This window comes from Falco naumanni, chromosome 6, assembly GCF_017639655.2.
Source record: "Falco naumanni isolate bFalNau1 chromosome 6, bFalNau1.pat, whole genome shotgun sequence".
NCBI lineage: Eukaryota > Metazoa > Chordata > Aves > Falconiformes > Falconidae > Falco > Falco naumanni.
This window is the reverse complement of record NC_054059.1, coordinates 34,949,108-34,962,703: the sequence shown is the minus strand read 5'-3', so window position 1 is coordinate 34,962,703 and position 13,596 is coordinate 34,949,108.

The following is a 13,596-nucleotide window of genomic DNA, read 5'->3' as shown; positions in this document are numbered from 1 at the left end:
CAGAAATGTTACACTTCCAATAAAGCGCACAAGAAAAACCTTATAAAACCTCATAAAACCCAGAACTACCTTTCTGGTTCTTCAAGGACAGAAACAGACAGACGAGAAGAACATGAAAAGAGAGATTTTCATAATATCATCACATACTAATAGTAATTAATCATTAAAAAGGTAGGAGTTTCTTATTTCTGTGCTTCTGCCCTGTTTCATTGATTATTTTCTTTATAATGTTGTTTGTAAACTAATAAGCACCTGCTGTTCACTTTCCAAATAACTGATTGATCTAAAATAATACTAAAATAAAAATTTAATAAATCTGAAATTTAAACCCTATAGAAAAGTGAATTGAGTAGAATATGTCCACATTGAATAAAGTAATAGGGATCAAATGTTTTGATATGGCTGATCATCATTTTCCCTAACCTTCAGTGAATGAGAACCTCACAAAAGAACACTTAAATTTTTCAGAAACCCAGTGTGAGATTTCCTAACACCTATATGGAGACTTTACCAAAGGCATCTAAGACAAACACCTTAAGAATCATAAAAATAGCCAGATCTAGTTAAGTTGTCATAGACTTTTTATAGTGATGAAAATATAACAGCAGGGTAGTATTTTATTGAATTTAGTCTACTTTTTATTGTACATATTTCAGCCAATTGCCATTTTGACTATCCTGGCCACCCTTTTGAGAATTCAGTTTTTCTGTAATTTCAACACATCAAGAGAGCAAACTTGGAAAAATGCCTTTCCCACCAAAACTACCCACAAATTGCAGAATCAACACTGAACTATTTTGTAGTGATTATTCCAATGACAGGATTTGAACTTAACATCCTCTGATCCAGGGGACTAAGATAATTTATTCACTCTTTATGAAAATAAAACCCAGCAATGTCCAAAGGAATTACCCTCTTCTGTAGGCTGAAACAATTATATATAAAATGGTTTCCTTGTCAGCCACAGGAACAGTAGTCTTTTTGACATCACGATTTTTTGTAATGCTGTCAAACATGGGTCTAAATGGAAATATTAGGATTCAGCGTTATAGCCTCAGACTTGCTGATTCGGAAGTGTCAGTACTACTGTATGATTCCGTTAAAGCATCATCTTTCTTTCTGAACTTTTATTCTGTTTTATGTAGCAGCTATTTGTCTACTGTGACCTCTGCCATAAAATGCATAAAAATCCAGGTTTCAGAAAAGTCTGGTTTCAGGTCATTTTGAAGTGGAAAGAGACTTTGTGCACTATCTAAAGAAGTTTGCTACTTGATGTAGTTACGTAAGTTTCTGTAATCAGACTGTGATAAATCCTGTCATTTTAGGACTGATCTTGACATTCCAAGGGTTTTCCATCTCAGATACATGTGGGGAGGCCCTTGTTCCCTTAAGCAATGTCTAGAGACTTTAGCCTAAAATTGGAAAAATCTGGAGCCCTAGCTATTGGCATAGGGTTTATCAGTGATAATAATTAGGGAAATTGCTGAGCACAGGTGTGTGACCTAGACAGCATGGTGGCAAAATGGCTCCTTCTCTTCCATGTTACAGCTCTTATTTTACCAACACAATGACTTTCTGTATTACATATTTCACTCCTCCTTAGCTTCAGAAAGTGTCTTGCTGCAAACAGTAAGTGCAGGAACTGGTGCCTTACTGCTGATAATCCCCTTTTCATCTGCCTTCATCCAGTAGCTGGGTTATCCCATTAATCTTCCTTGTGAGAGAGGAGCCATCCAACCTTCCAGCTCACAACTCATTTCCTCCAGATCCCAGAAGACCTCCAGTCCTTCCAGGAGCTTCTTCCTCCGATTTCTCTTGGTATTTTCTCATAGCAACTTTATCCTCATGTAGCATACTAGACAGCAAGGAATAGTTCCAGCAGGACTTTAGAGAACAGCAGTAATGTTGCTGGGAAGAGACATGTTACTGCATTATTTAAAGACCTTTCTGAATCTCCACATTCAGTAAAGATGAATTTATGCTGGAAAGGAACTAGGTCTGTTTTTATAGGACGATACAATCAGAACCTGTGCAATCTAGAACTTGTTGATCTAGCTGTAAAAAAGGAGCAAAGATGTAATTATTCTTTAAACCTATAGGAGTAACACAGGCATCAGTAAAATAAACCTGCTGAATATCAGCTGAAGAAAATGTTGACAGAAGAATAAATGGATATAAACTCTCTATAAATAAATTCAGGTAGCAAAATAAAAGCAATTAACTTTTTAATCTTTGGTGTGGAGCAATGTTAAAATGGGGAGAGTGGAATACAAGTAATTTCTACCTCGACTCAAGGGTTTCTAAATTTATCAACAGAGCTCACTGATGGGCTCGCCTATGACAGCAGTGGGCTTGATGGTGTCTTTTTCAATGCTTTTTCATACTCCTTCACGCAGCTCCCCTAATTCTACAGTCATCACCCACCTCCTCCATGCAGCCTAGAAAGGACAGGGCTGATGACAAGAAAGTCTCCCCATTTTTTTGTACTGTTTTGCCACCCACTTGTCATATGCCATTGCTGAGTACCTCTTCTCATTTGATATATTTTTTGGCTGTGTTTGCGGTAAATATGCCACGACCTCTTCTACAGAAATAGAGTTGAGGTGTGATTGTCACTGCTTTGTGTAACAACAGCTGACCCTGCCCTGTTACCAGAAAACAGGAAAACAGAAGCTTTCAAAAGGACAGAAAGGAGGCTTTATTACAGCTTAAATTTCTGTTAGCTAGGTAATTACATTTCCAAAATCTTTCTGAAACCTTTGGGTACTGCAGTTCTCAATTATTTAGCCAGAGGACCCTGGAAAGTGATAATTAGGTGTTAAACACCAGCCATGTTCCTGCAGATAGCCCTCCTGCCAGCCATTTAACACTTACTTTGGTGCTAAAGCTATGAATGATGTGTTTTTCAACAGCATTTAGGTGCTAATAAATTATCAAACAGTTTGAAAGCAAGGGCCTGCCTAGATGGGAGAGTTTCACTCTGGAAGCCATTGGTAGTGATGTCCCTGACCTGAAGCAACTGGAGACATCTCATCTAGGAAAAGGTGGGACAGGCTTGTTGGTGAAGTTGCTGGATTTCCACAGCAGCAGAGGCACCCCTGGACAAGTCAAGGGTGACTGTCCCATGCTTCCAAATGTTTCCTTTTGAAATGGAAAGCTAATTTATTTGTGGGATCAAATCTTGAGATCTACGTCTTCTGCAGTCTAGAGTTTTATACTGCCAGACAGAGTTACTCCATGCAGATACAGTTGTCTAGACAGGTTAAATTCCATTTGTCCTCTTCTCTTGTTATTAAATGCTCCTTAAGTATGACTTACTCAAATCCTTTCTGAAGCAATACTTAAACCAGAAATGCTACCTATCAGCCAGTAAAAGGATGTCAAGTGTTATAATTCTTCTGGACTATGTAAATTACATTCTCCTTAGCTTATAGCAAATAAATTTTTCACTAGAAATAATGTTTACGTGGACTTACAGTTTACATTCAGAGCACCAAAATTATTTCAGCATCTAAACTCCTATCTGGCTGCAAGTGTTTTGGTACTAACAGAGTAGACATAAAGATGTCATGCCAACTGCTCCTCTGCACTAGATACACAAAGTCATGTCCCAGGACTTGAAATTACTTGCCAGCTTATGCTTCTTTGCCTATGTGCCTTGTACCTCGGTAGAATTTGCTGTGGAAGACGCAAGGCCTCTGTAAGTGATCGACAGTATGTGATACCAACATCTCTGGCAGGACTAGAAATGGGTTCATCTGGGCTAAAACATTATTATCAGTGGCTAGATAGATGAATATCCACATGCGCATACCTCACATACATTGTCCCAACAAATGCTTGTTATGTTCTGAAGCCGTTTCTTCACTCAACAGTGGTATCAAACAGGGATCACCACAATGCAGCATTCACAGGAGGTAAAAAACTAATAGGAAGGAGATAAAGGCAAGATCCAAAGTGATACATAATATAGGTATGTCTAAAATAGCTATTTTTGCCTTAGGTGTTTCAGGGCATCCTGCCTGGCATTTACCTGCTCCTGCTGCCTCAGCAGCCTGCAGGCTTTGGCAGGTCCTGACCCTTACATGCCAGCCCCCTGTGAGTGCCCTGGGGTACTGGAACTGGCTGGGATGGAGGGGACTTTCTTCATAGCCACCTGTATGGTGCCATGCTTTGAAATGGTGGTTGAAACAGTGCTGATAAGACACCGGTGTTTTCATTATCTGTGAACAGAACTTGCACAGCATCAAAGTGTTCTCTCTTTCCCACTGTGCTCCCCAGCGTATAAGCTGGGGGTCCAGAAGAAACTGGGAGGGAACACAGCTGGGACAGCTAAGCCCAGCTGACCAGAGGGATATCCCATACCATATGGCATTGTGCTCATTAATAAAAGCTTAGGGAAAGGAGAAGGAATGGGAAGCAGACTTTTGTGGTTATGGCATTTGTCTACCCAAGTAACTGTTATGTGTGACAAAACCCTGCTTTCCTCAAAAAGGCTGAACATCTGCCTGCTGCTGGGAAATAGTGAACAAATTCCTCTTTTTGCTTTGCTTGGGCACACAGCTCTTGCTTTCCCTATTTAGCCATCATTCTCTACCTGCAAGCCTTTTTGCCTTCTACTTTCTTTCCATCCTGCTGGGGGAGAGTGAGCGAGTGCATTGGTAGGCATTTGGCTGTTGGCCTGGGGCAACCCACCATGCAAAGACACCTGACAGCACTAGATATCTGTATTTAGGGATACAACTTGGTCGCCTACTGTTCACCCCTCAAGAAAGTTTTGTGTCAGAGTAACAGCTATACAAAACCTGAAAGAGAGTAGAAAGAAATGGAAATGAAGCTTAACCACAAAAACTTAGCAAATACTCATTGTCCATTTTGTATGGTTACTCACAATGTGAAGAATATGATGGGATAGAGGCTTACATGTGCCTTCCATTCATGTGTTGCCTGAATCCAGCCCCATCCATGCCTGTTCTCTTCCTCGTATTGTGTTTGCTCTAAGCTCTTGACCATCTAACAGGGATAAAAAAAGAAGCTGTAACCAGCTCTCTTCACTCACAGCCATGAGAAGTGCTGGCCTTGTTCATTACTGAGTTTATTTGGGGATTCCATTTTAATGGCTAGCCAAAGGAGAATTGCTCACTTATCTTCTTCTGGAAGAATCTGAGCCAAATGCCATACAAATGTACATTTGTACTCTATAGCAGCATTGTCTTTGATATTCAAGGTTCTCTGCTGGCAACCAAACATCTCACACACTGCAAGTCTTCTGTGAAGAAATGAAAACAAACAGTTAAGAAAAAATCACTTTAGAAAAAAAATTCAGCAAAACTGGACTAAATGGTTTAAAGCTCATCTTTCTCTGTAAATAAAGTGGTGAAGAGAATTAGATGTTTCAGTGAAGTGCTCAACTTCAGCAGAGGTACGGATGAATGAAACCAATGTATGCACAACGAGAAAATGTTGAGTAGGGAAATTGTTCTACAAATGCCTTTTTTCCTTTCTTCTTATCCCCCTTGTTACATGCATTCCTCAGGAAAAGTGCTGTTTTGTTATGGCAAAGGAATTTTGCAAGTATGAATGTTCATCTAACCTTAACAGAAGGAAATGCTTGAGGTACAATGTAACTTGTACCCTTGTATTGGAGCGGTCCAGTCAGTAGGTTTTGTGCAAAGGCACTGAATGATTCAGGATTTATACATTAGGACAAAGAAGAACCTTTTCTCATCCTCTATAAGTAAAGGTTTTAGAGTCCAGTACATGTATTCCCACTTATATTACAGGTATTTTATATCTGCTATGCCAATCCAAAAGACCTTGAAAGAAGTATAATGAGTGTCTTACAGCCTCTTTACATTGTCAGAATATTTCAAAGATATTTTATAGAGTATTTTATAAGATAGAAGCTATGAATCCTCATTGCTATTAAATTTTAAGAACAAGCACCTTCCAGGGATTACACAGCTAGAGCTGGTCTGGCCTCAAGGGAGAACAGATGGGATGCATTTTTTGTACAGAGAACATGCAGCAGCTGTGCTTGGGTTTACTTCGTATACCTGCACACACCTACAGTGCTACTTACAGAACAAGTGTTTCAAGAACTTGGAAAAGGAAGGTGGATGGCACCAGTGACACTTTCTGGTTTTCATTAGCAATCACTCTTTCTAATCACCTTGCTCTGAATCAGATATTATGGGAGGTATTTGCAGATTACTTGCAATTGACTTTCTATTGTTTAAAAAGGTGATAAAATGGCTGGAATCGTAACAAGTGAAACTGTCAGGAACTAGTTTTCTGCAACCCATTCACAAAAAATTTTGTTAACAACACATGGAGGACAGATAAAAAATTTAAAAAGTATTTGAAGTTGTGGAGTGAAGGCATTCCCGCTGATTTTTCATGGTGGAACAGGGTAGTACAGAAGAGGAATTCAGTGAAAAGTGGCAGAGATGGCTACTGAAGTTGCTGCTCTACTAGGTCAAAGGAAAAAAATGCTGATTTAACCTGAACAATGATCTGGACCTTGTATTTTGCACCTTTTCTGCACTTCCCACTATGAAAATAATGCCTAACACACTACCCAGACTGGAACTCTGCTTGTGGATTTAAGTTGCAAAGACATTTTGAATTATTTCAATCATTCAGGAAAAAAAAACTTTAAACGAAACCCTGTATCAGGTTTGGGGTTGAATGGTTGAATTCTAGGTTTTAGTCCAGAGGCTAAAAATAACAATAGAAAGCACTGCCAATTTATGATAATTGTTGACTAGAAACCAATACCATGAAAAGGTTGTTAAATTTTCATCTGTGAATATAATCACAACCTTCACAGGAAAAGGCACTGAGTAATATGGTCAATAGAGCTTTGGATTGAGCCCTGCTTTAGGCAGGGGATGGGACCAGATGATCTCCACGTCTGAATTCTTTTGTGATTCATTGCGTGATAAAATGTAATTTCTAAACTGCTGCTATTTATTTATTGCAATTGGGAAGAAAATTATGGACTTTGCTTGTTGATATTAGGGACAGAATTTGTGTGAGTGACTTCTGATTTTGGGTATCATCTTTTTCAAAACCTTTTAAGGGGCAGCTATCACCTGTATGAATGGTAAACCCAGCACTGCGAACCTGAGAGGTGCCCAAATCCCTGATGGTGACAGTGAGTCAACAAGTTAAAAGGCATCAATGGAGCTGCTGCAATTCTCCATGTATGCACTCTTCCTTGTTGCAAATACAGTGTAATTTAGCTTTAAATACTTTGTCCCTGACAGCCAAGCAGGATTACCCTGCCCTTTCTATGTGCTAACAGTCTGTTCACAGTCAGTGGGAGCACCTCAGATGTATTGTAGCTTGTCAAGGAACAGTGACATGATGAACTATCTGAGCCTTCCTGTGCTTTTCTGAACTTTGACTACCTTCATTATTAGTCTCCTTTATTATTAATCTACTTAAGAAAGCAAGAAAGAGCAACTGAGTAATCACTGAAAGGTGATAAACTCCCAGAGCAGTTCTTCAGAAGGTCTAATGAAGCCAGAGCATCAGTCAGATTAGCAATTTGGCACATTGGTGGCTCCAGGGTGCAGTTCAGCCTCTCTTGAAATCTGTGAAAAGACTCTGGGAACTGGATGATGCCCTAAATGAACAAGGGCTGTTGTTCCACAGGTTGAGTGACTTTAAGTATTCCCAAAGGGGTTTTTTTTATTAGATTAGAATCAGTTCTTAAATCACTAAATTGTGTGGAAATTTCCCATTCCAGAAGTAAGCAAATATTCAAGAGTATATATATTTTACTTAGCAGCTACCACAGAAAAATATACAAAGTGGGAATCTGTTAAATACAAAACCTAACTGGATATAAAAATGTGTTCCCTTGACAGGTCTCTTTCTTTAATAGAGTTTCATTAAAGAGGACACCATTGGTTTTTTTGAAATATTGTGTGATTTAATATATAAAATATGCAGCCATTTAATATTTCTTAAAAGGTTCAGTTTTAAATTTTATTTTTATTTTTTATCAGTACAAGTTTCGTTCTAATAATTCTCTGTAAAAAGGCTTCGCTGCTTCAGTGCTTGTAAAATGGTTTCTTTGATCAGGTTTATTACCTCTGAGTTAATTTGTATTTATCAATTTATCCAAACTAAAGATATAGTTCATTAAGAGTTGAATGGATTCTTGGGACCAGATTCTTATAAATCGTAAGTTTAGGGTCACAGTATTAGGGGCCAAAGGGGGTCAAAAGGGTGAAAGCTAAGAGGTATTTGCTGAGTTTTGTGAAGTATCATAGTTGCTTCATTCCTTTTGCCTAGTGGATTGGTAACAAGGACAGTAAAACTGGAGCAGGCTGTGGCACATTGAAAGGAAAGGAATTCCCTTAAAACAAAAAGAGTAAGATTCAGAAAAGCCAAGGTGTTTCAACCTCATGTCTACTATAGTCGCTCAATCCAAACCTGAGTAAAAAGAGGAACCTGAGATCTGAACACACAAGTAGTAACAGTATCTCCAGAAAAGCCAAAAAAAGTAGGTGAACGTGAAATGTTTCATGGTTTAGTCCAAGAGATGCTGCTCCTCTGCCAGACAGAAAGGATGTGAATAGGCCCTTTTTATGTTAAATATAGTTTACTATATATAGTGATTTATAAGTGTAAGGGAATTCACAAATATGGAAATATGTGTCTACTGTATAGATATAAATGTATTAGGCACATGCAATGCAAATGCATAGTTACAGGAACTAGAACTGAATAGAATAGTCCTGGAAGCCAGGAACAACTTCATTTTTGTTGTTATTCTGATTGATTCACCATTTAAAATAAACAGATAACATAAATCAGCCTAAGTGCTGCAATTGTTTCTGCAGCTCTGTGCAGGCTGTCAGTTTACACATTAGCAAAAGGGTGTGAAGGACTGTATATACCTGGCATATCTTGGGGATGATGGAGAGGACACAATCCTGTATGTCTGGTTTAGAGATGCTCAGTCTCACCTGAGAAATAAATATTTGCAAGAAATGTAAATGCGCCTCTAACCTGAAAAATCTCTGCCGATATTCAGAGCAGAAGCAAGACAAACATTTCACACAGTCAGAACTACTTACGTCTGAATCAGCTTTTGTAGGACAGACCCTCCGTCCTTTGATTCAGGATTGAAGGTCTCCTCACCAGGATGCCTTAGCTCACACATCGGTAACGCAACTGATCCAGGCCTGACTTGAGTAATTTTGTATAGTGTTCTTTGAAGCATAACATGCAATGTGGTCACAGCAGTCTCTTCAGGTCTTGAAGGAGAAAAGCAGGAGGGTATATGCAATATCTTTCAGGATACTTGGATACAGGGCCTCTGAGCCAGACCTGTCCACTCACAAGGTGAAACAGTTTAAAATTATATTGGAAGAAAATGGGACAGATTCACCCAATGCAATGTTGCAAATTTCTGAAGTTTGCCCAGTATCAAGCAAAGCTGCCAAATTTAAAAGGCTAACAATTTAAATTTAAGTTAGTTTATTAAATAACTTGGCAATATTTTAGACAACATACCTGCCCTCTTGTTTCTCTTTCTTTGTTCTGGGAGTTTAAGATCAGTTCGCTTCATTTGACCTTCAGCCTGTCTAAATTCCAAGTCACACTAATGGAAGGATGCTAATGTACTCCAGCTTGGACCTGGCTTGCCGAGAGATCTGGGGATCTTTCACAGAAATGGTTTGTTTCCCATACAAACGGAAAAGGCCGATTGTGGAAGGGGAAAATGAAACCACCACACCGCTTCCACACAGTGCTGTCAAATAAATTAATGTTCCTGTCCCAGAAGGTGAATTTGGTGTGCAGACCTGTGAAGGCAATTGAAGCCCGTTAAGGCAAACAGAGGACGGCGGGGGAATTGTGACTTGCCTGCTAGGGGCCCTAACCAATTATTCTCCTCACTTTCCCACCAGTTCTCCACTGATGCCCTGGTACTTCTTAACAGTTGTGATGTTTTCAGCCTCTGCTTGCCTCATAGCATTAAATGGCTTGATGGCACACTACGTGAGTAAGTTCCTTTGTGAAGAATTCAGGGTGCAATTTTCACACTGCAAGGAATATTATACATATAGCCTGGCATGCACACAGGCGTGTGAGTATCTCAAACCACTCTTCCACACTCTCCTTCCTACATATATATATATATATATATATATATATAAAGCCAGTACAAGCATATGCCTACTGTATGTATGGCTTTAACGAGAAGAGGAGACAGCTATATCAGCCATGATATAGCTGGTAAAGGATGTCAATTTTTCTAGGCAGGGCAGCACTCAAGAGACTTGTTCATTGTAGCAGCAGAATGTCACAGCCTCTCTCATGTCATGCTGTGGAGCATGATGCTGCTTTTGCCCTCTACTTCTACCCTGACCAGCACTGCTAAACACAAATGGTACAAAGGCTCCCATCAGTCCTACAAATACTCCATACTAATTTTTACCACATGTGGCATTGCAGCAACAACAGTTTGCATGCTTTGTAATCCCATGCTGGTTTAGTTCTAGTGTTAATCACTGATTCACTAATTTATTTAACAGAAGCAGAGTTTGGGTCCACGATGAGATCTGTTAAACTTCAGGAGCCCTAAAAACCCAGACAATGAAAGAATGAATTTTGTCTTTACATACAAAATAGATTATGAAAATTTTCGGACCCACAACCTCGGTTATTTCCCTTGAGTGACTCCACTCACCAACTTCTGTGTAGAAACAGTAAAGGAAGAAATCTTAAGCTCAGCTTGTGTTGGGGTACTTCAAGTATCTCAGCTAGATTCCTTTTGCCCTGTTGACAACACACAATTATTTTCTGATCATTTGACTAATCTGTACCATAGCAACAATAGCACTTGAAGATGCCAAAAGCAGTGTTTCTGAGACTGATGAATATGGTGGGTTTTTTCTCATTATTGAGCTTCAAGCTTTGCGAAGACTGCCCTGCTATTAAAGGAGCAATAAGCCTCCATTAGCAACAGCGGAATTACACTGCTGGTTTTTCATTTGTATGCTTGTTCTGATGCTCTTACTTAACGAACTCCTTGTTTCACTGTTAATCTGTTACATGGAAATGACACTACACATGCTATTTATATCAGTGACAGTGCTCAGAAGCAAAGTCAGCCACAGACAACTTCCACAGGAAAATTCATTAAGGTTGTCCCATGGAATAGCAGCTACGCCATATTCAGGCTCTTTTTACACTGATTAATTCCAAATTTGTTTTAAATACATGCTGAGAAGACAACAGCAGAATTAGACCCTAATTCAGCAAAAATCTAAGCATGTAGTTATCTTGCACTGCACACACGACTAAAGTAATGAGTAATTGTGGAATTTGCTTTGCTTCTGTGAAACAAAATCTAGTCTGCTGCACTAAGGGGAAGTAGTAAGCAGTTTTTACCCATAGAAGCTGAGTTATAAGATCTGGTCCTTTATCCTGCTCTGAGCTATAGTACGACTCCTAGCTTAACCACAAAGTGGAAGAACATCAAACCGCCCACCGAGAAGATGTTGGCAAAGCCCCAGCTGCTATCTTTAAACACAGTTTGTTTGAAAGTGGACAGTTTTCTGAGTTCACTTTTCTCCTATGCAAAATGGCATCTCCTCACTACTTGCTTCTACCATTCTCATGCAAACCTATGGTCCAGGACAACTAGATAGGGGCTTCTTCCAGAAACATAGCAAAGACAATAGTCAGCGATATCCCCCAATATGCCACCCATCATTTTCAGTGACCTTAGCTCTCACAAGTCATGAAAATGTTTTATGTTTGCCACCACAGTATTTATTCTTTTTCTTTGCTACTTCTCTGCCTTCATCCCACGTTTGTCGTGTCTGCAGGGATCGCTATCTCCTCAAGCCCATGTTTACACAAAGCTTGGAGGACACAACCATATTCAGTTCATAGCTCCTCCTCAGCCACTTAACTATTGACATTCAGGATAAAATCATAACAATGACACTTTGTAATCCACAGTAAGTGCCTAATCTCAAATAATAAACTGGGCTTCTTGTAGGTCAGTGGAAAGAAATAGATTTTAATACGTAACTGCCAAATGCCTGAGTGAAGGCACGAATTCTCCCACAGAACTTCTTAAACAGCTATGTAAAATCCAGACTTCATTGCAGAGGCCAAACTTATATTAACTTCGGTAGCGCCAAGATTTCACCCTCAGTTTTAAGTTCCAGCAGGGTAAAAAGCCAACTCTGGAGAAAGTGATGGGACTGGGAAAAAGGAGAAATTAGAAAGTTGGGGATGCAGGAACAATTAAAATGAATAATGAATTTCAGCTGAGGTAGAACTGGGAAAAACTGTCAATACTGACAGTGCTAGTTCAGCTGGGATTGGATTCTACTTATTTTATGAAGAATACTTTAGCAGAACAATAGCAATTTAGCAGTGTCTCTTCTGAAAACCGTCTCCACGTTTGTCCAAAGACAAAGCCTGTCCTTCCTTTTCTTACATTCTCTTTTAACCTCTTTATGTATTTTTACCTTCTATTCGCTAACACTTTTCCAAGTTGCTCAGCTTGGTTCTTCACTCTCTTCATAGTATGAAAGCTTTATTGTTCCCTGTGAATGCTCCATCACTTACCCCTTCCAGCTTCACGTTTTGGCACAAATGGCCTCTTTTGAGCTTCTGTGTGAAGACCACCTGCAGCAGACCTTGAAATTACTAACGTGGAGGCAGGCTGAGATCAGTTTAAACCTGAATTTCAAATGTACTCTACAACTCTTGCTGTTTCCTACTCCCCAAACCGACTTCATTTCCTACACCAACTGCTAAAGCAATAGTCACAAAAGAGGGAGCAGTAATTTACAGTAACTCTTCTTAATACGTGAACATTAATTTTATTTATTGTACCAAGAACAAAATTTACTAGAGACAGTCCATGATTGGCATTTTGAAGGAAATATGGTAAATTACTCAAAGCTATGGCTATAGCTGCAGAGATTTATAAAACATTGCCTTCAATAGTTAGAACATGATATATGACTAGTGCTGAGGTCATGTCCAGTGTTCATTTTGCTCATTTACTTTTTCAGGTGGAGTTGAAACAGTTGCCAATTTACAAAATTTAAATGGATTTTTTTGATAATAATATATTGAAAAGTAGATTTGTGAAGATAGATTCATGAAGAGTGCTACTTAATAGTTTGCACAAACTCAGAAACAACAAAATCTGTGATTTTTTTACTTTTGAAAAATACATTTTTTAAAAAAAATCTATTAATGGTCTGATCCTGTGACAACTCAGTACTCGTCAAAGAACATATTACTTGACTAGTCTCATGCCTCGTAGAGAGTGCCAAAAAGGACTACTCACAGTATGTAAGCACTGTGGTTGATGATGTTTACAGGGTCAGTTATGATAGCTCAGTTCTCCAGGTATTCTCTTAGTCAGGTAAGAAATACATTGAAATGAATTAAATTGCTCAGGATTAAGGCAACTGAGTGCAGAATCAGCCCCAATAGCAAAATTTCTTATAGTTCATTGTGCAACTAAGCAGATAAGAATAAAGGTGCTGTTTTCAAACATCGAAGACACAGAACAGCAGACGTGTGCACAAATGCACAAGC